Genomic DNA, 22,810 nt, shown 5'->3' on the forward strand with positions numbered 1-22,810 from the left:
TCATTTCTTAGTCCTTTTGCCTTTGTCTCCATTTCTGGCACCAGCACAAGGCTGTTAGTAACTGGTGCTATCATTGGTTCTTCACCGCACGGTCCTGACTCACTCTTGTGTCATGACCAATGGTGAGGTGTGTTAAAGTCATTTGCTTCTAATTATTGGCTAAGGCGCTAGACTTTATGGAGGACTTACTAGAAAAAGGAAGCAAGGCAGCTATTGTATTATTGCTTTTCCCATGTATGAATTCCAAAGTGCTTTACTGAGTGCGGCAGGAGGGCTAGAAGCAGAGCCAGCTGTTGCTGGGGTGCATATGGTGTTGGATGCTGACAAAGGCATGTGGGGTTGTGCAGCATTGCCTGTCATCTGCAGTGTTGGTGCATGTGTATGTTTGGGGGTTGGTTGAGAGCCACTGGGCCTTACTGATGAACTAAAAGTACAAAGAACCACTATGCTTTAACAAAATTACAGTTATTATGTATCATGACCATGGAGTTACCAGGCAAATGCCCAGTGTCAGCTATCCAGGTCAAGTTCTGGGCAGGAGAGAGAATACCAGGCTTGGGGATACCAGGGGTCAGGGAGGCCTTGTTACCAGAATTGATCTTTAAGATAGAACTGGAGCTGTTGAAATGCCCAGGCTGCAGCACCTGCAGGTGTGACCCAGCTGACCCCAGGCCTCCAGAGCAGTCGTTCTTATCCCTGCCTGTGGATGGGAATCACCTGTGGCATTACAGTGACCTCCACCTCCACCTCCACCTCCACCTTTGGAGGTCTTGAATCTGTATTAGCAAATAACAACTCCCTTTCCTTCTGCCCCCAAGCAACTCTAACGTGTATGCTAAATATGTTAGAGTTTATCTCATGATACTTTTAGACTGGTGGAGGAATAAGAGGTATCATAGTTTCATCATTGGAACTCTTTAGGAACAAACAGTGACTCACATGCATAATACACTGGTGCACACACACATCCTTAAGTAGCATTTGTTTGACTATAATCAGGCCTTACATATATTGTATCAGTAAACATAAATGTAGCTGAGAAGTAAAATGCTGAAACTATTAATGTGATGTTCCAATAAAAAGTCAAGTGTCTTACTCAGCTAAAATTACAAATGTCAGTATTTGATTTTCTTTTTTTGAGGGTGGGTGCTGGGGGAGACAGGGTCTTGCTGTGTCACCGAGGATGGAGGGCATTGGCCCAATCACAGTTCACTGCACCCTCGACTTCCTGGGCTCAAAGAATCCTTTCACCTCAGCCTCCCAAGTAGCTGGAACTACAGGCACATGCCACCACGCCCAGCTAATTTGTAAATGTTTAGTAGAGATGAGGGCTCACTCTGTTGCCTAGGCTGGTCTCGAACTCCTGGGCTCAAGGGATCCTCCCAAAGTGCTGGGATTACAGGCATGAGCCATCGCCTACTGGCCCTTTCTTGATATTCTTAATACTGAGCTCTGTAGTCTTAAACTCCTAATAAGCATTCTGGAATCTTCAGAGTGCCTAACTCCCATTTTAGCAGAGCTTGGGTCTTCTTTTTGTATTTTAATTTCTTGTAATTGGTATGCCTCTGTCTTACTGCCTTTGGTATTCAGATCACTAGAATACCTTAGATTCCTTTACCTGCTGGAAAACCAGCTGGAGTCTGGAAGAGTAAGGCTTACTTAAATCACAGAAGGAACACTAGCTAGTGAATCAGAAGACTTGGGTCTTGGTTCTAGTCATGGTTCCACTATTGACTTTTTTGTGACTTTGGATGATCTATTTTATATCTCTGGACTTCGGTTTTCTTATATAAAAAGTGAGTGGGACTTGATCGCTGTGATTTTAAACACTTTTTGCATTCTAAGACACATCTATGATTTTTACTATTGGATCTAATGGTTTCAAATCAATCTGTGTATTCAGAACCTCTACAAGGGCTGGACTGGGGGCTGTAGGGTGTTCAAAGACATGTAAGACACGCTCCTAGCTCAAATGAATATTCTACTTAAGATAATATGTAAATACACCCAGAGCTAAAGAAATAAGATTAAATAACCATTCAAGTCAGACATGGCATAATTAGTTGTTAGATGAATGGAATAGATCAGCATTTCCCAAACTCTAACGTGGATCATCAGTTCTGCAAGAAGTTAATAGGGCTTCCTGAACAAATGGGTTTTTAGGTCAGTGGAGTTTAGAAAATGTTGGGTCAAACAAAATTAAACAGTTTATTTATTAAAGCCTTCTTGAGGCCTTTAATAAATTAATCTCCATAATGAACGCATAGCTGCATAATCTTTGGTTTGCCAGACTTTGTTCAAGAAGCTTGCAGTGAGCTGAGATCCGGCCACTGCACTCCAGCCTGGGCGACAGAGCAAGACTCCGTCTCAAAAAAAAAAAAAAAAAAAAAAAAGAAGCCCTTAATTTTTTTTTTTTTTTTTAGTGAGGAACTATTCACTAATTGAAGTGTAATTTGGGAAGCTGGTTTTAGTGCTAAGTGTGTTAGAAGTTTAAGGTGAGAGAGGTAGTTTCAGCCTGGATGGCCAAGGAAAGTTTTACGAGGTGGTGGGTCCAGAATGTTGGGGGGAGGTTTGCACAGAGGGAGAGGCTGGGAGGAGCACTTGGAAACAGCATGTGGCTGAGCTGTGAGACAAGTGAATGGAATGGAGTGGTGGATGCTTCACACTTCAAAATCTCTGAGGCTCAGTCTTTTTCCTGGAAGTGCTCCTTGGACAGTTTCTTTTCTTTTTTTTCAGGCTGGAGTGCAGTGGCGCAATCTCAGCTCACTGCAAGCTCCGCCTCCCAGGTTCACGCCATTCTCCTGCCTCAGCCTCCCAAGTAGCTGGGACTACGGGCGCCCGCCACCACGCCCAGCTAATTTTTTGCATTTTTAGTAGAGACAGGGTTTCACCATGTTAGCCAGGATGGTCTCGATCTCCTGACCTTGTGATCCGCCCCGCTTGGCCTCCCAAAGTGCTGGGATTACAGGCGTGAGCCACTGCACCCGGCCCAGAGTTAACTTTTCTCCCAAGTTCAAAATCCCCAGAGGCTATGAAGGGCCCCGCCCCACTCACTCATGTGCATTTCTGGTTTTGTTACTGCTATGTCCCATTACAAGCCAATTCCTAGGCTTGCTCAGTCTGACGGGCTACCTACCATGAGGTGCTCGTGACACCAGAATAGAACTTGGCTATTTCTTCACTGTGAGTGGGCCAGGACTGAGCTTCCAAAGGCTGGCCGAGGGCTGGCTGCCACTGATGCAGAATCCTCCGATGAGGAGCTCAGGAATCTGTATTTCCAACAGGTCCCAAGTCCTTGGATGTAGGGGACGAACTTGGAGCATGGCTCCAAGCAGCATGGCTCTAATTGGGCCCAGGGAGCCTGCATAGTGCCTCCTTACATTAAATTTCACTGGATCCTCTCAATTGCCCTGGGGAAGGCTTGGGCGATCTATGTGCTATCAGCTCCAGTCCACAGCACTGAGGAGTAACGGGATTCCCAGTTGTTAAGGGCCTAATTCCATATAGCTTCCCTTGAACAAGTACATCCCATTGCTTTACAGAATTAGGTAGCAGTTATTGAGTCACTCATTTGCAAATGTAGTTATAGAAATGCATGATCATATTAGAAGGATCCAGGGAGGAAAGAGGCTTGCACTGGGCAGGCTGAAGGAGCTTCACCTCTGGATTCGGTTTATTCTGTTGTGTGTTTGCTGTTCCTCCAGTACCCTCTCTGTCATGTGCTGCTTTTCTAAAACCTGTGTGGAATTATTTATTACAGAGGGGTGCCAGGTTTATTACTTTTAAGGGCGAGAACACTTGACATGCAGCGGGAGGGAAAGACATGGACGTTGTAATCCTGTGGCGTAGCTTCTTTTTAATCACAGAGAGAAATGCTGAGGTTTGTTTTAACTGAGATACAAAATGTTAGAAATAAGCTTTGGTTGTTAGGAATAGTCATTCACGGAGCAGTCTCTAGATTCACTAGTATGTTATCCCAAATCTGAAGCAAGCAAGTCCTTTTAAAGCTGAACATCAGAACTCATGGACTGACCTAGTTTAAAATGTTAAAGTGCAGCTCATCCTATCAGGAGAAAACTGCTATAGAGCATGCTCTTCGAGTTTCTTCTTTATTTGTTTAGGGGGCTGCTTTTTTCCTCAGAGAGGGCATTAGTTGCATAATTTTGCAGGGCAACTGGCTTCTTACTCCTTTTGCATTCCTTAGTGGTGTCTCAGCTTTGCAGTTTTAGGGGAAAATGAGCTTTGATGTGTAGTAAAAATCATAACTGATTTTAATATAAAATAGTGAATGCTGGGTATTAAACTCCTTGGCAGCAGGAAAAATAACATGTCAGAGAGCATTAGTTTTCAAAACCTGAAATGAAGTGGCTTAACTCATCAACAGAAGCCCTGGCGATGCAGCAAGTCTTAAGAGGAGGGGACCCAAATGGATTGGTGAGTGGTATGGGGAGGGGTATCTGGGGCTATAATTCCTCCATGCGTAGATCTTGAAAAGGCTTATGCATGACCCAGATCTTTTGTTTCTAGGGGAGGGTCTTTGTCAGAGTTTGGTCCTGGTGCTGAAGTGCTTTCTTCCTGTTCCTCTCTCCTCTGCTAAGATCCTTGGGGCTGCAGTAGTTACTTGATAGTCCAGTAGATGAGCTGGCAGAGGGCAGGAAAGTTTAACATTCCTGTGCAGCACCTTTTGGATCAGGACTGCTCTAGTGTGGAGAATCACTGTCCTCCCAGGGCCAAATTCCCCTTTAAAAACAGGCTGGGCGTGGTGGCTCATCTTGTAATCTCAGCACTTTGGGAGGCCAAGGCAGGAGGGTTGTTTGAGCCCAGGAGTTAAAAAAAATAAAAATAAAAATTGCTGGACGTGGCCTGTAGTCCCAGCGACTTGGGAGGCTGAAGTGAGAGGACTGATTGAGCCCAACGAGGTTGAGGCTGCAATGAGCTATGATCAAGCCACTGCACCCCAGTTTGGGTGACAGAGCCAAACCCTGTCTTTGAGAAAACAATAACAGAACCTTGGCCAAAGCTATGCATAGAAAGGACAAGAGAAAGTTGGCAAGTAGCCATATTTCCAGGCTTGGCATTCACAATCAAAAGTGCATGGTTCCGTAATTTTCTGTGTTTATTTTCTGAAATCACAACTTCCCCCTTGCTTCCTTCTTGCTGTTTCTTCTCTGTCCTGGTTGTAAAAGAATTTGGGCTCCTGGTGGAGTTCTGCCACTGTCACTCTCTTGCTCACAAATCTTCAGTAGCTCCCAGTTGCCCCTGTACCTGGACCCCAATTTACTCTCCTAATGTTTTCTAGTGTCTCCTGCAGAATCTCTCCTCTGGCTTCCAGGCTCTCTCAGCTTCCAGGCTGACCTCTCAGTGTGGGTCTCAGTAGAGTCTTCACCTTTTGGCTTTTACTCAGACTCCTTACCTGAAATGCTCTTCTCCCCACCAACCACTAGATCCTACCCTTGGATGGAGTATGAGCGGGGAATTGTTGCTTGTGCACTGGAGTGTGATATCTGAAGCCTAGCAAGGAGGCAAATCCAGAAGCTGATGGTGTATCCGAGTCACCGTATTTATAGAAAGCTTATCCTTTTGTTAACTCGGGCACGGGTTGAACTTGTATGTAAATACTTAGCATAGATAGTCCCCTGTAGGAGATACAGTTGGGGATTCAGCTTTTTTTTTAACCTAACATCTGTGAGTATTGCCCTACATCATTAAGTGGCCCCCATCCTCTGTGTGTGTGTGTGTTTGAGACAGGGTCTAACTTTGTCATCTGGGCTGGAGTGTGGTGGCATGAACACTGATCACTGCAGCTTCTACCTCTTGGGCTCAAGAGATCCTCCTGCCTTAGCTTCCTGAGTAGCTGAGTACTAGCTCCTGTGTGCTACTATGCCTAGCTAGCTAGTTTTGTAGAGATGAGGCCTTGCAATATTGCCCAGGCTGGTCTCAAGCTCCTGGGCTCAAACTGTCCTTCTACCTCAGCCTCCTAAAGTGTTGGGATTATAGGCATGAGCCACCATGCCTGGCATATATATAGACATATCTATATATATCTATATATCTTTATTTTTATTTATTTTATTTTATTTTTTAGCTCAAACGTTGTTTCTCCGTTCTTGTTCTTTTAATGTATGGTCTGAGGATCCCTGCCTTTACAATTGCCCGGAGTGGTGTTTTTTTTTTTTTTGGTAGAGATGAGGTCTTGCTATGTTGCCCAGGCTGTTCTTGAACTCCTGACCTCAAGTGATTCTCCTACCTTGGCCTCTCAAAGTGCTTTAGTGGATTGTAGGTGTGAGCCACTGTGTCTGACCTGCCTGGTTCTTGCTAAATTTGAAGATTCCTGGGCACTACTGCAGACCCAGAGCAGAGTCCGGGAGAGGACCAGGGCACACTGATGTGATTCTAAGGGCCATGTGTACCACAGCCCCACTGCTAGCCCCTGGAGTCTGCAGACTGCCCCATGTGTCTAGGGCATGGTGTGAGGGGCTAGTTGTGGCAGTCTGGCCAGGCCAGGGTTGGGTGGGCAAGTAAGGGCTGCCGAGGAGAATCTGGATTCTTAAGAGAAGTTGACTGGGCTGGGCGCGGTGGCTCACACCTGTAATCCCAGCACTTTGGGAGGCCGAGGTGGGCAAATCACGAGGTCAGGAGATCGAGACCATCCTGGCTAACATGGTGAAATCCCATCTCTACTAGAAATACAAAAATTAGCTGGGCATGGTGGTGTGTGCCTGTAGTCGCAGCTACTCAGGAGGCGGAGGCAGGAGAATCGCTTGAACCCGGGAGGCAGAGGTTGCAGGGAGCCAAGATGGTGCCATCACACTCCAGCCTGGGCGACAGAGCGAGACTCCATCTCATAAAAAGAAAAGAGGAATTGGCTCCACAAACCTGATTACCTGGCCAGGGATTGACCAGGACTGTGGTGAGGGAGCCTTTGCTGCTGTCCTCAACTAGCTTTTGGGCCTTGCAGAGGTCCATGGGCTTCAGGAATGCTTTCTGCCCTTGACTCTGTTTTATCTTTTGGTGGTACATATTAGAGCCATGGCTAGAGTGCCCCAAGTCTTGTTGTGTGTCAAACACCCTCCAAGGCAGACGACCTGCAGTTTTAGATCATATATTTATGTGACATGATGCCTGCTTAGGGGTCTCCAGAGTCAGAAGTGGGGTGTGTGTGTGTGTGTACGTGTTGATATTCCTGGGCAAAGGGTGATTCTAACTGCAGAGACCATGCGTCCTCCAGCCCCGAGGCTTCCCTGGCGCCTGTGGAGACAAGCTTCGTTGCCTGTGGGGTTCTGGTCCTGGATCGTTTCTTAGAGCTGAGCATGAGGTGATGCCAAGGCCCTTAGGATGCACCAAGGGTGAAAGAATAGTGGAGTTGTGAGGGTGCTTCTGCAGGGAGCCCCGAGGCCTAGACAGACGGGAGCCAGGCGAGCTTGCGAAATGTTCTCCCTGGCTGCAAACCTACTCCTCCCTCTGCCCTGGCCTTCCTTGCATTTCATTTGTATCCTGCTGATTTGATTTCCTTTTGCATTGTGTAAGGTTCTCAGTAGATACCTATTCCATGAAGTTAGAGATGAAGTAGACACAAGAGAGAGAAAGAGCTGGCTAAGCTGGAAATGAGAAGGAAATCGAAAGTTTAAGAGCACATTGTGGTAAACATAAATGTAACATCAAATTTACTACTTTAACCATTTGTAAATGTATAGTTGAGTGGCATTAAGTACATTCACATTGCTGGGCAGCATCACCACCATCCATCTTCAGAACTCTTTCATCTTGTATCACTGAAACTGCCCATCACCACTCATCCTCCTTCCCTCCAGCCCTTGGCAACCACCCGTCTACTTTGTCTTTATGATTTTGACTACTCTAGGTCCTCAATCAGTGGAATCATACAGCATTTGATTTTTAAGTTCACATTTTTCTGTGTCGATATTTTGAGTCAGTCCAATAAGTTAAGAAGGGGAGAAGGGACTTGACTTGCCTCTCCTTTGGAGGCAATCCTCCTGCTCCCTTCTGCCTGCCCTTGTTGCCCAGAGTGGCGGGGTCCGTGTACTGCTTTGCCCAATCCTCTGTGTAGAATGGGCTGGCAGCTGGAGGCTCTCGAAGTTTGCTTCCAGCTGTTCTTGGGATTTAGTGTTTTCTCTGGAATGAAGATGAAGCAGGGTTGCCAGATAAACTACAGGCTGCCCAGGTGAATTAAATCTCAGATAAGCAGTCTATCATTTATAGTATAAGTATCTTCCAAAGATTGCATGGGAAATACTTATACTGCAGAATTATCTGTGGTTTACCTGAAATGCAAGTTTAACTAGATTTCCTCCATTTTTGCTTGCTAAATTTGGGTGATGCAACGGTGAACACACAATAAAGCAGCTCATTGGTAAACGGGCATGCAGCTGGCTAGAAAGATTTTGAGAGATGGGTAGATTCGATGGTGCAGAGAGAGAGGCCATTTGGCATTGTCAACCTACTTCTTTTTTTTTTTTTTTTTTTGGTAGAATATTCACTTGGATCCTAAAAGTAGGATTGGAAAGTAGCTGCATAGACTCCTGTCATTTGTGTCTTCAGAGAAACAAGCAGCGAGTACTGGCTAATGAGAGTATGATCTGCACATGGCAGATGCCAAAAGTGTGCTCTAATACAAGACCCTTTCTTCCTTTGCAGGTGCTGGGCTACCTGACTGATAGCAGGGACTGAAGGAGGGCAGTTCTTGAAGAGTTACCCAGATCCAGCTGCTTATCTGCCCCTGGCCATGGTTTATGTTGCTGACTGATTGCACCAGCTGCTGAGAGGTGGTTTTAAGTAGTGTGAGTAATTGAAAGTTGATTCCAAGTTTCCCTCTTGTCCCTTCCTGTTTAATGAACCGTCAGCTGTCCTCGAATTTATTTTGTGGTGGTACTTTGAATCAGCCCCCCGTGTGAGAATTGAACAAAAACGCAACTGATGCAAAGCGTCTGCCCTGAGTAAGTCAGGCCAGCATTGAATCCCTCTCTCTGTGTTTTCTGTGTGGCTGGTTTTTGCTTACCTCCTCCCCTTTGGATCTAGGTTCCTGTGACTGGTTTGCTTTCTCCTCGGTGTTTTGGAGGACATAAAATGATAGTTCTCAGGGTTTGCAAACAGTGTGAGCCCTTCCTGCAGCTGCCGGTGGGTGGGTGGATAAAATCAGTTTTGCTGCTATTGTCCACAGGCCGGGCCCACCCCCAGGTGCCAGGGGCTGACCCCTGGCCACCCGTGCAGGAGTGTGAGTGGCTGCCTGCTGCATGGGCCTCTGTGGCTCTGAGGAGATGGGCACATGGGATGCTCCCTTCAGAGCAGTGGTAGACATGCTTTATTTTGGGGTTTTGAAGCCCTAGCATTTAGTGGCTCAGTTTGGCCTTTTGCTTCCCCTAAGGGATTCTGTGATGTTTAATGACTCAACTCAGATTGTACTCCGGATGTTTCTTTTCCACTGATGTCAGTTTATAGAGCAATCCTCCAGCAAATGTTTGTGCGGGAAGGAGGCAGAAAGGGAAGGAAGAGGCGAGGGGGCACTTCGGGAGGCCAGGCCCTGACATTTTAATGCCCAGTGCTTTTGCTTCCAGACTACTGGAGGGGTCTGGTTGGGGTTTGGATGACTGGGACTTGAGTCTGGAGGGCTCTGGTTGGGGCTCGGATGATTGGGACCTGAGTCTGGAGGGGTCTGGTTGGGGTTTGGATGATTGGGATCTGAGTCTGGAGGGGTCTGGTTGGGGCTCGGATGATTGGAACCTGAGTCTGGAGGGGTCTGGTTGGGGTTTGGATGATTGGGATCTGAGTCTGGAGGGCTCTGGTTGGGGCTCGGATGATTGGAACCTGAGTCTGGAGGGGTCTGGTTGGGGTTTGGATGATTGGGATCTGAGTCTGGAGGGGTCTGGTTGGGGCTCGGATGATTGGGACCTGAGTCTGGAGGGGTCTGGTTGGGGCTCGGATGATTGGGACCTGAGTCTGGAGGAGTCTGGTTGGGGCTCGGATGATTGGAACCTGAGTCTGGAGGGGTCTGGTTGGGGCTCGGATGATTGGAACCTGAGTCTGGAGGGGTCTGGTTGGGGTTTGGATGATTGGGATCTGAGTCTGGAGGGGTCTGGTTGGGGCTCGGATGATTGGGACCTGAGTCTGGAGGGGTCTGGTTGGGGCTCGGATGATTGGAACCTGAGTCTGGAGGGGTCTGGTTGGGGCTCGGATGATTGGAACCTGAGTCTGGAGGGGTCTGGTTGGGGTTTGGATGATTGGGATCTGAGTCTGGAGGGGTCTGGTTGGGGCTCGGATGATTGGGATCTGAGTCTGGAGGGGTCTGGTTGGGGCTCGGATGATTGGAACCTGAGTCTGGAGGGGTCTGGTTGGGGCTCGGATGATTGGAACCTGAGTCTGGAGGGGTCTGGTTGGGGCTCGGATGATTGGAACCTGAGTCTGGAGGGGTCTGGTTGGGGCTCGGATGATTGGAACCTGAGTCTGGAGGGCTCTGGTTGGGGTTTGGATGATTGGGATCTGAGTCTGGAGGGCTCTGGTTGGGGCTTGGATGATTGGGACCTGAGGGCCGTCTCATGCAGGGCTGCTGGTTCTCTGGCCGGGTTCTCTGTGAGAACTTTGGGATGCCAGGTGGGGGCACCCTCATGGGGTATGGGATTATTTTTAGGTCAGGTCATTATTATCTGGGATTATTTTAGGTCTGGACATTTAGGTGGGATGTCTGGCAGATGCCTTAGAGCATGTGTTTCAGGAAGTGGGGTGCAGCACAGGCCCCTGTGCCCCATCCCTTCTGCGAGTCTCCCTCTGGCTCATCTCCATAGTAGTTCAGCTTGACACAGGGGGTGAGGGAGAGGGCAAGGGCATGGGTGAGAGGGAGGGTTTAGTTTTGAGCAGATAGGTCCAGTTCCTTAGTTTGCCTTAGACACTGGAAAACTGGCTTCTTTCATTCAGCCCTTTAGAGGAGTGGCCCAGAGTAGCCCAGCAGGGACTGAACTCTTTCAGATGGCTTCCAGAGCATTCTTCCCAAGACCCTGCCTTCTGCCGACCCTGTGACATCGGGGCAGGTGGGGAGAGAAGAGATAGACACTGTCATCCCCCCAGTCCCAGGTCCCTCCACACAGCTTATTCCTCACTTTTCCTCCCCCTGGGGGGCTGGCAGAATCAAACTTGTGAAATCCTGGACACAGGGATTTTGTGGTGGGCAGTTATGTGTGTTACTAAGCACAAGGAATTTGAGCAAAGGAGGGAGAAAAATAAATAACTGTTTCTAAAGGAAACCACTGTATTCAATGGACTCCTCTTTTTTGAGAGTTTGTCGTGGGCAAAAGATGGTGGTGCCTCCTGAGAGTGATACAGAGGCAGCGAGTCCCTGACTCTGCCTGCAGGAGTGTGTGGGTCAGCAGTATTGCAGCTTCCAGGTCAGGAGAGAGGTACCCGATGGAGGGGCTGTGATGGGGAACTCAGGAAGGGGTTCCTGGAGGTGCACTTCAGCCGCGCCTTCAGCAATCTGCAGAATGTCCAAAAGCCAGTGGGAGATGATGTTCTGGACGGGGGCAACTGAATGAACCAAGACAAAAAGATGGGACAGCACAGTGGGAGAAAGTCAGATAGCACAGGGGTTGTTAAAAGACTGGGGCGCCACACTGTATGGGGAGCAATGTTTTTGTTTGTTTTTTTTAACCACTGGCCTAGTGTCGGTCGTGAGCTGTCTGTTGACTTTTAGAAAGAGTAACCTGTATCTCGTTCCTCCTCATGGACTTCTGCGGTTACTACTATGCCAGAACACCATTCTGGAAGGCCTCCAGCAACCCTTTGGTGGCCAGATCTCACAGTTTGTTCCCAGGTGCCCTGCTTGGGGCTGCCCGTCACGGGTCACTGCTTATCATCCTCTAACACCCTCTCTCCCTTTTGCCTCTGGGACTCCATATGCCTTGATGGGCTCTTTTCCAGTCCCCCTCTGCTATCTCTCTTGACTCTGACACACATCTCCATTCCCTAGCATCCTGACCTCGGAGCCATCACCCCTCCACCTGTTCCCTGTGCCTGAGCTTTACCTCTTGGCCAGGTGCGGGGAGTCTGGCTGGCACTTTGCTTTTGCAGACCAGTGCAGCTGGCCTTGCTCCTGGGGGTTAGGGGTCTGCAGTTGTGAACCCCAGAAACCCAAAAAACTGAAATTCAATCCACAGACATCTATTAAGAGCCTACTGGGTGACAAAGTGAGACTCTTAAAAAAAAAAAAAAAAAAAAAAAAAAAAAGAACTTCTGACCAGGTGTGGTGGTTCACGCCTGTAATCCCAGCACTTTGGGAGGCTGAGGTGGGTGGATCACGAGGTCAGGAGATCGAGACTATCCTGGCTAACACGGTGAAACCCTATCTCTACTAAAAATACAAAAAAAATTAGCCGGGTGTGGTGGCGGACGCCTGTAGTCCCAGCTACTCAGGAGGCTGAGGCAGGAGAATGGCGGGAACCCGGGAGGCGGAGCTTGCAGTGAGCCGAGATGGCGCCACTGCACTCCAGCCTGGGCGACAGAGCAAGACTCCGTCTCAAGAAAAAAAAAAACGAACCTTACTGGATCAAGCCCCCAAGGGGACAAGTGACAAGTAACAGCCCTGGATCATCTGGGGAGTACCTACTGCTTCTCCAGCCTTCCTTTTCCAAGGGCCTCTTCACTGGAAAGCTCTGAGCCAGATCTAAATATCCAAGAAGGCCAAACTCCTTTTTGTCCTTTTCTATAATCTCAAGCTTCTCATCTCTCTCAGCCTCCTACTTCCTAGCAATTTGACAAAAGGTGAAAAGCGTTTCATCAGCTCTTCAGAGCTGCAGCAGTAGCAGCTGCAGCCTCAGCCACACGGAAGGTGGAGGTGCTCTTGAGTGAGTCCTCTCCACCGTTTAAAATGCAGGGTTGGACCTGAGGGATTTATGTGTTCCCTGGGTATGTGTCTTGTGCAGGCGACTTTGAATTTGATACCCCTGTCACATAGCCAGTGCCTGAAAACCCTGAAATGATTCTTGGTATTCATAATTCACATTGGGTAGGCTTAGGTAGTATTTATAGCACTCACAAGACAAACTATTGCCAAAGGAGGTAGTGACACTTATCAGGGCCTGTGTAGGAGACACAGAGCTGAGTAGACTCTTTCTCTGGCTAATTTTAGATTCCCAGTGTTGAGGTTGGGAATGAGGGCTTGTCACATAGTTAGTATGCTTTCAGAGACTCTGATCTCCCTGAGACTGCAAGTACAAAGGTTCTGTGGCCATTTCTGTTTCCTGGGGCTTCCTGTTCCATCGGTTATCTCAATGCACAGGTTCTCCCTGGCGCTGTCCCCTTCTGCTGCCCTGTGGCAGAAAAGGGGGGGTTCAAGGCTCCTTGACATTCTGACATGAGGCCATCAAGCTGTGGGATGGGGAATTCAGGGTGGGGGAGAATTTGACAGTAGGGCATCATGCCTCACAAGCTGCTTTTTACAACCTGTGAATGTTTGACACACTGTTTAGTTTACTTGTGGCCCTGTCTACTCTTGGTCAAGGGGAATCTCCCTGGGGAAGGTAATAGCTCAGGTTGCTATTGCAAAATGCTGTGGACTGGATGGCTTAAACAGTAGAAATTTTTTCATGGTTCTGGAGGCTGGAAGTCTGAGATCAGCGTGGTTGGGTTCTGGTGAGGGCCTTCTTCCTGGTTTACAGGCAGCTGCCTTCTGGCTGCGTCTTCACATGACAGAGTGAGAGCGTGAGAGCGTGCGAGCGTGCATGCACAAGCAGGCTCTCTGGCATCTCCTCTTAACCGGGCACTAACCCCATCATGAAGACTCCACCGTCATGACCTCATCTAAACCCAGTTATCTCCCTACGGCCCTGTCTCCAGCACAGCATAGGAGTTTGGAGGGGACATGATTGAGTTCATAGCAGGGGTTGTTGGAGATTTTTGAACTGCAGATTCTTTAAGGCAGAGGCTGGTGACTGCAGAGGAACTGGATCCCATCTTCCTTGGGGGTCAGACCTCCAGGGGCTGAAGTGCCTTTTCCAGTGACCCAGGGAGAGTTCTTGCTGGGAGAGAGGGACGGCATTCTGGTGGCAAGGCAGGGAGCTGGCTGCTTTGTATTGGGGTTTTCCATGTGTCTAGATGATAAAGCCACGGCCAGCAGGGGAGGAGTGCAGGAGGGTGCACAGGCAAAAATGCTGCACCTGTGTGGGAGCTGGTTGGCAGGTGAGGGAGTCCTGGGGGCTGGAGGGAGCATGAAGTCCCATTCTGCCCACTTCACTGCTCGGCTTCAGGTTCCCTCTCCTGTGTCACCTCCTGCAGTGAGCACCTAGAATGGATTCCTGCGGTTTTTCCTTTGTGTCATTTGTCAGGACTCATTTACCTTGTGTAATTAGCCATGTTTTGGAAGTTTGGGATAGTTTGGAAGCAACTGTGCCAGAAAACTGGGAAAAAAATGTTTTTCAGTTGACAGTGACCTGATGGTCAGGTCTGATCAATGGTCCTTCATCCACTGTTGTTGGGCCTTGGCATCTCTTTCTTGGGATTCTGAAGTTTTCGTATGAGTCAACAATAGAGCCTCTATTGCTGGTGGTTCTCGGAGCGCCACCTCTGCAGTGGCGTGGGCATCTCATTGGTGGGAGTGAGGGCTTATGTAGCAATGGCCAGTGGGGACAAGGCTTACTCTTGTGCCCAGGCCTTTTTTCCAGTGTCTCTCTGTGCTAAGGGTCAGGTGGGGTTACCCTCCACCCCTGCCACCCGCCGCCTCTCCCTGATTCCTTGAGATGGGTGTTAGAAATAGTACATTTGGAATCTTTCACATTAGTGACTTGGCTCCTTGTGCCTTTCCAGTTTCTCCTTCTGAGCCGGGCCTAATGAGAGATGGCACACTGATGACTTGTTAATAAAGAGGTGTTGCTGGCTGGTCATGGTTTTTCTTTGCCATTCCTGGAGTGTCTTACAAACCTCTAGGAGGGAGAGATTCCTCTTGAAAATAATTAAGAAGTATCTTCTTGAGGGGGGCAGCCTGGGGAACATGGCAAAACCTCATCTCTACCAAAAAAAAAAAAAAAAAAAAACTTAGCTGGGCGCCATGGTGCATACCTATAGTCCCAGCTACTCCGGAGGCTGAGGTGGGAGGGTCACCTGAGTCCAGGAGCTTAAGGCTGCAGTGAGCCATGATGGCACCACTGCACTCCAACCTGGGCAACAGAACGAGACCCTGTCTCAAAAAAAATATAAATAAATAAATAAATAAATAACTCAAGGGCGACGCAGGGCTTGAGTGCGACTCTCTTTGCAAGTCCCAGCTTGCTTAATCAGCATTTCTTCCTTTTTGCATCCCTCTCCTACCCCTGCCCTCCTCTCTGGTGGCTGGAAGACCTAAGGAGGGGAGGCTATTAGTGGCTAAACCTCCATTTCAGGGGTCTGCTGGTTTATGTGGCACTAGCTCTATGTGGAAAGCAGTAGAATCTATATTATTATTATTACTATTTTTGAGATGGAGTCTGACTCTGTCGCCAGGCTGGAGTGCAGTGGCACAATCTCGGCTCACTGCAACCTCCGCCTCCTGGGTTCAAGTTATTCTCCTGCCTCAGCCTCTTAAGTAGCTGGGACTACAGACGCCCGCCACCACGCCTGGCTAATTTTTTGTATTTTTAGTAGAGACGGGGTTTCACCATGTTGGCCAGGATGGTCTCGCTCTCTTGACCTTGTGATCTGCCCACCTTGGCCTCCCAAAGTGCTGGGATTACAGGCATGAGCCACCACACCTGGCCTTTTTTCTTTTTTCTTTTTCTTTTTTTTTTTGAGTAAAATGGAGATCAGTTTGTCTGCTCTTGTCTGCCCTGTGAGGCAGAGTATGAATAGGATGACAAAATAAGAATGCACTTTATTTTAAAAGGGGTTGTGTCTTATAAATCAGTAACGATACCTTTATACTATTCCCCAAGCCCTGAACATGCTAGTCAGTTAAAACTTTATGATAGAGGAAAATTTACTGGAGTTTGAATGGAAAGCGTGCATGCCTATGTGTATGAGTGTGTGAATGAACGCGCGCAGGTATGCTAGGCAAGTCAAGTCTAAACTTCTATTTTTCAGGTTGACGACATCCAACCAACACTTGTCTGGGCCCTTTAGTTTGAGTTGAGTCTTAGTAGGTGTCCTGGGGCAGGGTTTCATTTTTTTTCTTTCCTTCTGCCGAATGTGATCCTTTTCTAGGGGCTTGTCCTTTGGGTCACAGTTGGCTTGGGGCCACTTAGTGTCTGAGGTCGTAAGCTTTGGAGTGAGCCAAAGCTTAGCCAAAGCGATTGCTTTGTTACTCATGTAGTTTTTTGACCTTGCCTCAGAGAGGATTTTCCCCTTGAATGATCAATTTTCATGACATAATTTAAAAGGAAGAAATTACTAGAAAGAGGCATCAGGTCAGCCATGATTGTTCTTCTCCCCCTCTGGCGTGATCCAGGACCTCAACTCTGTAGGCTCTGAGCAGAGTTGCAGCTTCAGATGTCTGCCCAGGTGCTGCCTCAGCCTCAGGCAGTGACATTCCTACCACCTGTTTCCATTTAAAGCCACTGATATTTATCGGGACCCATACTTTCTAGGGCTGCAAAGGGGGAAGAAGATTGTAGCAGCCAGCCATGTGTCCTAGCAGGTTTCAGCTTCGGAGGGTATTTGATGTGTTCACACCTCACCCGAATAACTAGCCACATGGTCTTGTGCGAAGAGGCAGGTGGTGGTTGCTGCTCATCCAAGGGAAGCTCTATGTCAGGTGCCAGTCTTCGTGATGGACAGGAATCTTCAGCTGGCTTTATTAAGAAAAATAAGAATTCCATGTTTATTTCAGACATGTTTTCTCTCTTTGCAATGAAGTTTTGTTGAAATAGAGCATAGAGAAATGAACACAAGGCCGGGCGCGGTGGCTCAAGCCTGTAATCCCAGCACTTTGGGAGGCCGAGACGGGCGGATCACGAGGTCAGGAGATCGAGACCTTCCTGGCTAACACAGTGAAACCCCGTCTCTACTAAAAAATACAAAAAACTAGCCGGGCGAGGTGGCGGGCGCCTGTAGTCCCAGCTACTCGGGAGGCTGAGGCAGGAGAATGGCGTAAATCCGGGAGGCGGAGCTTGCAGTGAGCTGAGATCTGGCCACTGCACTCCAGCCTGGGCCACAGAGTGAGACTCCGCCTCAAAAAAAAAAAAAAAAAAAAAAAAAAAAAGAAATGAACACAAATCATAAATGGATGATTTGATGAATTTTCACAAACTGAACTCACTTGTGTTACCTGCATCCAGCTCAGGAAATAACCCGATTAGTACTTCAGAAGACCCCTGATACCCCTGCTGGTGCACCCACCGCCTTCCTGCAGTCATAATCTTGACTTAGTTTTGCTTTTTTTTTTTTTTTTTTTTTTTTTTAAGACAGAGTCTCGCTTTATTGCCCAGCAGGCTGGAGTACAGTGGTGCAATCTCAGCTCACTGCAACCTCTGCCTCCTGGGTTCCAGCAATTCTCCTGCCTCAGCCTCCCAAGTAGCTGGGACTACAGACGCATGCCACCATGCCCGGCTAATTTTTGTATTTTTTAGTAGAGATGGGGTTTGACCATATTGGCCAGGCTGGTCTTGAACTCCCTCGTGATCCACCTGCATCAGCCTCCCAAAGTGCTGGAATTACAGGCGTGAGCCACCGTGCCTGGCCAGTTTTGCCTGTTTTTGAACTTAATATAAATGGACCTGCCCAGTGTGTCCTCTTGTTTCTGGTTTTGTTCAACATGATGTTTGTGAGATTTGCTTCCATCTTCTCTTCTTGTGAGTTGTGGGTCTGTCATTCTCATTGTAGCATGGTACTCATTCATTTTGTTCATATTATGTACCTATTCTTCTGTACATAGGCATGTAGGCAGTTTCCAGACTCCGGCTGTGATGTATAGCGCAATATGAATAATGTTATTTATGCCTTTGACACGAATGGGGTTATACCTAGACGTAGTATTTAGATGTGTTTGCTTTGCTTTTCTAGTGCGTTCATTTATTGAGTAAATAGTTACTGAGCATCACTGTCGGCCAGGCTCTGTCTCAGGCCCTAGAGTGAGAGCAGAAACCAGACAAGCAGGGTGTAGTAGAGGGAGAGGGGCAGCTGTTCTGGATGATCTCTTAAGAGTCGACATTTCAGCAAGGGCTTGAAGAATGAGAGCAAGGCTGCCAGGTAAAAGGCGTCTAGGGAAGAGTACTCCATGCAAGGGGAAGAGCACGCACAGGAGCACTCACAGAAATTGCTGCTGGCTCGGGAGTGGTCAGCGCAGAGAGACCAGCTGTTGGCCTGACCCTATTCACGCCGATGAAGTCATGGCCTGGGACATTTAACTTTTCATTGTTGGAGTCAGGTGGAAGGCCTGTGTCTGTCTGTACTTTTGTTTGTTTGTTTGTTTGTTTTTTGAGACGGAGTTTCGCTCTTGTTTCGCAGGCTGGAGTGCAATGGCACAATCTCGGCTCACAGCAACCTCCGCCTCCCGGGTTCAAGCCATTCTCCTGCCTCAGCCTCTGTAGTAGCTGGGATTACAGGCATGCGCCACCATGCCTGGTTAATTTTGTATTTTTAGTAGAGACGGGGTTTCTCCATGTTGGTCAGGCTGGTCTCGAACTCTGGACCTCAGGTGATCTGCCTGCCTCAGCCTCCCAAAGTGCTGGGATTACAGGCGTGAGCCACCACGCCTGGCTGTCTGTCTGTACTTTTAAAAATAAACTAGGCCAGGCGCGGTGGCTCACGCCTGTAATCCCAGCACTTTGGGAGGCTGAGGTGGGCGGATTACAAGGTCAGGAGATTGAGACCAGCCTGGCCAATATGGTGAAACCCGGTCTCTACTAAAAATACAGGAATTAGCCAGGTGTGGTGGCGCGTGCCTGTAATCCCAGATACTTAGGAGGCTGAGGCAGGAGAATCACTTGAACCTGGGAGGCAGAGGTTGCAGTGAGCTGAAATCGCACCATTGCACTCCAGCCTGGGCCACAAAGTGAGACTCTGTCTCAAAAATAAATAAATAAATAAATAATAAGTAAATAAATAAAAAAAACCTAAATGATGGAAGAAGGAGCATCAGTGTGGGCTGCTTCACAGAAGCTCCCAGAAGAGGACCAGGAAACATGTACTTTGCTTTATGCTGTCCTCGGTTAGCCCCTAGGTCTTCTGAAAGGCCCGTGGGCTGTCCACTTGAGGGAACTGGCTGGACATGTTGTTAGGGCCATCTGTTTTGGAAACCAGCACTACTCTTGGGTTCCTGGTTTTTAGCCAGTGACTCATCTTCCCTGGACCCTGAGGGTCCAGATTCCCAGGCTGAGAGTGTGCCAGGCACGTTAGCGTCTTGGGGATGCAGGGAAGTCTGGTTAGCCAGAGCGGACCCCTGTTTTTAGGAGATGAGTGAGGTAGTGCTGTAGGCTGAATAATGAGAGACCAGAGCAGGAGGAAATGGCCTGGCGCTATGGGTGTGGCTCTTGCCAGCTGGGGTCTGGGCCTTTCTTCCAGAATCCGAACCAGTGTGGTGTGAGGCTCTGGTGGGAATGAGACCCACATTGCAGGCTGGACAGCATCCTCTGGCCATTTCTCTTTCCCTTGTTCATTGCCTTGTGTCTCATCTTTAATGAAAATGCCCTTGTTAGGAAATTGTCTAGTGCTGGGGAAAATCTCTCCTGACCGCAGAGCTGCCACCCCTATAAGGAGGAGGATGTGGAAGGCGACGCTAAGGACAGCGCCAGACTCTCTAGAGCTCCATCTTTGCCGTGCAGCTGGCTGATGGCCATGGCCACAGGGGTACTTACTCCCCGTTAGAGTAGGGGCACCTCTTGCCTTTCCCCCAACCCCCCTGCCTCTGGCAGCCCTTTTCTGAACTTCTTTGGATGTTTTTCTAGTGTGTATTTTCACCCTCCATTTTTATTAGTGAGGAAAGAAGATAAAAGGCTCTTGTGTCTTTCATGAAACTCTTGAAACTATCCCTCTTGCAGAGCAAGGCTACAGCCAGCCACTGACTTCCCACTTTCTGACCCACCCCCCCACCTCTGTGTTCCCCTCTGGATCTCTTCCTCCCTTCAAAAATCAAACTGCAATTCTGTGTTTTTGGATATGAATGGTGAGAACCAGTGTTGTTAATTGACAGGTCTTTATTTCCCGATTTTTTTCTCTATTTCACTTAGCTTATGATGTAGGAAGTATAAAAGTTTGATTCTCGGGAAGCTTAGCCAACAAGAAGGTATCTTGTTTCCTTGTTACCTTTTGTTAATGCGATGTGAGTGCATTTTAAGAGTTAATCTGGAGAAATGCAAATGAAAACCACAATGAGATACCATCTCACTCCAGTTAGAATGGGGATCATTAAAAAGTCAGGAAACAATAGATGCTGGAGAGGATGTGGAGAAATAGGAACACTCCCACTGTTGGTGGGAGTGAAATTAGTTCAACCATTGTGGAAGACAGTGTGGTGATTCCTCAAGGATCTAAAACTAGAAATACCATTTAACCCAGCAATCCCATTACTGGGTATACCCAAAGGGTTATAAATCATGCTGCTATAAAGACACATGTACACGTATGTTTATTGCTGCACTATTCACAATAGCAAAGACTTGGAACCAACCCAAATGTCCATCAATGATAGACTGGATTAAGAAAATGTGGCACATATACACCATGGAATACTATGCAGCCCTGAAAAAGGAAGAGTTCATGTCCTTTGCAGAGACATGGATGAAGCTGGGAACCATCATTCTCAGCAAACTATCACAAGGACAGAAAACCAAACACCTCATGTTCTCACTCATGGGTGGGAATTGAACAATGAAAACACTTGGACACAGGATGGGGAACATCACACACCGGGGCCTATTGTGGGGTCGGGAGGAGGGAGAGGGATAGCATTAGGAGATATACCTAATGTAAATGATGAGTTGATGGTTGCAGCAAACCAGCATGGCACATGTGTACCTGTGTAACAAACCTGCACGTTGTGCACTTGTACCCTAGAGCTTAAAGTATATTATAAAAAAAAAAAAAGTTAATCTGACACCTGACTTGTGAGCTGTAATTAGCCATCAGTGTTCTTCAGTCTACTGGGTACCCAAATACTTTTTTTGCAATTAAATGCAAAAAATTTTGGTGTTGTCGGGTGATGGATCACTTTTATTCTTGTTCATGTTAGCAGCCAACTATTGGGCATTCTTGAAATGCTCATTTTAAATGCAAATTCTTTGCACAGTTAGGAGGAGAATGAAATTGCTCTGGCTCCCAGCACTCACTTTGCATTTTTGCCATTCCTTCTGATGGCTGAGGGGAGGGCTCATGACTAAATCACTCAGCATCTTTGTGATGATTTCGGATTTCTACTGCTGAGAGGAAACTTTGCCCCGGGATGTTAACCCTCTGTTGCCCATGGGCACTATGGGGGTGCATGTGTGATCACTCAGAGTTTTTGCTCGTCTTTTTCCCCCCCCTTAAATGATCTTTAGATTTCCTCTCTCATTTGGTGTATGGATGATGCATATACTTGGGAAACTTGTGGTGAGTGCATTTTTTTTTTTCGTTGTTGTTTTTAAGGCAAATGAAATATGCTAAGCCCTTTACTTCTTCTACTTGGCAGCAGCAGTATGTGCTGTTTCCTTTTAGCCTTAGAATATTCCTCTGGTTCTCTCTCTTTGCTGGGAGCTGTTGCTTACTCTCCCCGTGGCCTAGCCGCCCTATCCCAGCTTGCCACCTGGAGAATCCCGTGGCTTGGTGTGTGATGGAGATAATAGGATTCCTGTGCAGCGGGGCTGGGGAAGTGGTTCTGTCTCTGACTCTTTCAGAGAATGAGTGTGATGATACTTGTATGGATGCAGTTAAAACCGTAATCCTCTCCCCTAGTCAGGCCAGTTCTATTCCTTTTCCTGAACGTAAACATTTTACGTGTAAAACAGTCCTTGTGTTCTGTCATTCTTGAGACCGTCGGGTTGTGTGTGGAGGGGTTTAGCCTCTCAGCTAAGTTGTTGTATTCCATGGAGCTGTGTAAACAGCTGGAGCCAGTGGAGAAGGTTTTGGGAATGGCAAGGTGGTAGCACGTTTTCTCTTTCCACGAAACAATGGCTTTAATACTAAGTCTGTCCCCTAAGATGGGATGGTGAGCTGATTTTATGGTTGCAAAGTATGAAAATGGAAAATTCTTATATGTACATTGAGTGCAATTGCAGCTGTGCTGTTTTCTTTTAATTTTATTGTAAAGCATTTTTTTTTTCTCTTCTGCTTATAGGTTTCTGCAGAGCAGAACATAGAGCTGGAAATGAAGCTTCCATGTCTGTCCTTAGTTTGTTGACTGAATAGAATCATAGGTTTTAGGGTTGGAAGGAGATTGTAGAGGCCAGGAACTCCTTGCATCTCATTCCTGTGGACTGGGAGGTTGCCAGGGACTGTCGTGGTGGCTGGTGATACGGAGAAAGAAGTTGCTTTTAGCATTGCTCCTTTTTCCAGAGGAAATGTGATGGGGCTTTGGGAGAACTGGTGGAAAATGCCCCCTGATCAAGGGAGGTATGTTGAAAGGCAGTGGCTGCCAGCCTGGAGAGCAGCCGTCCTTTAAGCCCTGGAGAATTAATGGTTGAACTCAGTCTAGGGGTTGCAGAACCTCCGAAACAGGCCAACCTCTCTGTTTAGTGACAGTGAACCAGAGACCCATGGAGGTCTGGTGGTGTGTCCGGACAGAGCAGCCTATCGGGGAACGAACTGGGACTCGTGACTTTGCTCCAGTCTTCTTCCTGCTTCCTACATTTTAGGGTTTCTCAGTCCTCAGCACTGTTGTCATCTGGGCTGGATGATTCTTTGTTGTGTGGGGCTGGCCCATGCATCG

General features: G+C 47.8%; 1 protein-coding gene across 4 annotated transcripts in view; it reads left to right on the top strand.

Moving 5' to 3' along the window:
• TLN2 (talin 2) overlaps positions 1 to 22,810 on the top strand; it is a 451,144-nt gene that overhangs the window by 55,293 nt on the left and 373,041 nt on the right. For 3 of the 4 annotated variants that reach the window (XM_073012205.1, XM_008016371.3, XM_008016374.3), the window contains exon 2: positions 8,656 to 8,798. The exons of the other annotated variant lie outside the window; for it this stretch is intronic. The gene's annotated coding sequence lies outside the window, so the exon portion shown is untranslated. The remainder of the gene's footprint in view (positions 1 to 8,655; positions 8,799 to 22,810) is intronic. 4 annotated transcript variants of the gene reach the window in all.

This window comes from Chlorocebus sabaeus, chromosome 26, assembly GCF_047675955.1.
Source record: "Chlorocebus sabaeus isolate Y175 chromosome 26, mChlSab1.0.hap1, whole genome shotgun sequence".
NCBI classification, from domain to species: domain Eukaryota; kingdom Metazoa; phylum Chordata; class Mammalia; order Primates; family Cercopithecidae; genus Chlorocebus; species Chlorocebus sabaeus.